Source organism: Colobus angolensis, unplaced genomic scaffold, assembly GCF_000951035.1.
Source record: "Colobus angolensis palliatus isolate OR3802 unplaced genomic scaffold, Cang.pa_1.0 Scaffold69, whole genome shotgun sequence".
Lineage (NCBI taxonomy): Eukaryota > Metazoa > Chordata > Mammalia > Primates > Cercopithecidae > Colobus > Colobus angolensis.
This window is the reverse complement of record NW_012120598.1, coordinates 1,409,536-1,411,687: the sequence shown is the minus strand read 5'-3', so window position 1 is coordinate 1,411,687 and position 2,152 is coordinate 1,409,536.

Here is a 2,152-nt window from a genome sequence, read left to right as displayed (position 1 = left end):
CAGACTAATTAAAAAAAAAAAAAGAAATGGATCTCCTCCTCCCATCTTTATCCTCTGAGTGGCACTCCCAGGATTAATAGGCAGCTGTCAGCATCAGCCACGTATGCCCTGGAGAGTCACAAGCCTCACTAGTTTTCTGCATGGCCGCATTTCTTCATCTCAGTTGAGTAATCTTCAAATCCTTGTTTCCCCACTCCACATTTTTTAGTATAAATATCATTTCAATTTGCTTCTTGGGCTGTGGATAAAGCAGAGGAGGGGTATGAAATTTTAGAAAAATAGAGATGAATACTTTGCTTCAGTCCCTAATTTTACTGATGAGGAAACTGACTACCAAGAGGTTGCAGTAACTTGCCCAAAGTCATACAGCTAGAGTGTGGATTTCAGAGCTACACTGGATTTAAATTCCAGTGCTGTCATTTACTAGCTGTTTTGAATTTGGGAAAGTCATGTAAATATTCCGAGTCTCCGTTTTCTCTGTAAAATGAAGTTGATAATAGTTAGATCACAGAGCTGTTGGTTATTGCAATCGATTACGCCTCACCTGGAAGAATGTAGTAGTTATCTATTACGGTGTTACAGATAACCCCAGCATTAGCAGCTTATAAGAGCAAACTTTTTTTTTTTTTCTTGCTCTTGTCCCCCATGGGGGAGTGCAGTGGCGCGATCTCGGCTCACTGCCAAGTTCCGCCTCCTGGGTTCACGCCATTCCCGAGTAGCTGGGACTACAGGCGCCTGTCACCACGCCCGGCTAATTTTTTGTATTTTTAGTAGAGACGGGGTTTCACCGCGTAGCCAGGATGGTCTCGATCTCCTGACCTCGTGATCTGCCCGCCTCGGCCTCCCCAAGTGCTGGGATTACAGGCATGCACCATCATGCCCAACTATGTTTTGTATTTTTAGTAGAGATGGAGTTTCACCATGTTGGCCAGGCTAGTCTCAAACTCCTGACTTCAACTGATCCGCCCGCCTCTTCCTCCCAAAATGCTGGGACTACAGGCGTGAGCCCCTGCACCCAGCTGACTATCATAAGACTTCTATTTCCAAATAATAGCTCACGTAATAACTTGTGTAAATATCTATAGATAGGCTTCCCTGATTTTGGATGCACAATCTGTTTTTCATATTGAATAATCTGTTAGAGTATCCCTACAACTATTATTTATCAGCTAATACTGAATTTTTTCCAAGAGCAATAATATTGTGAAAGACTAGAAATAACCCCTCCATAACTCATTTAATAAGGTAATTCTCTTTATGAAGAAGAAAGACCTAGGTTTAAGTTCCCTCTCTGCCACTTAGCAGGCAATAACCTTGGTCATATCAAGTAACTTGTATGAATCTCAGTTTCCTTACCACTAAGATGAGAATGATGATAATCACCCTCCTTCCAGGATTACTGTGGGGAACAAGTGACCTGTATGTGAAAGTGCTTTGTAAACTGTAAACTATTTAGAGGTTAGTTTATGTCACATTGTCATGTATCTGTGAATACTTAAGTGCATGTATGTTATCATTTTTGTATGTTTGTATGTTATGCTTTAGGCTTGGGCCAATCTAGGTCATAGTTATTACTCTAGGGCAGTGGTTCTCAACTGGGAGCAATTTTGTCCCCCAGGGGATATTTGGCAATGGCTGGAGATATTTTGGGGTGTCACAACCAGGAATATGGTACAAGAATCTAGTAGCTAGAGGCCAGAGGCTTGTCTGAACATCCCACAATCCACAGAACAGCTTCCAGCAACAACAATTATCTGGCCTCAAATGTCCATAGTGCTGAATTTGAGAAACCCTGCTACAGAGCAGTGGGTTCTCAAATGTTAGAATCTGTCAGAGTCACCCGGGGGGAGGTATCGAAACACAGATGGCTGGACCCCATCCCGACATTTTCTGATTCAGAAAGTCTAGGGTGGGGCCCAAGAATTTGAAGTTTTAAGAAGTTCCCAGGTGATGTTAATGTTGCTGGTCGAGACATTGCCCTTTGAGAACCATTTCTGGAGACAAATCCTTCAATATGCATGGGTCGCTTTGATAGACTACTTTGCTTAGCCTACTGAGCAAAGTAGTATCTTGTTAAATGGTGCAAAATTTATATCAACTAGTTGAGAAGTTTGACTCTAGGCCAAAATCCTTTGTGTGATCGATGGGTGAT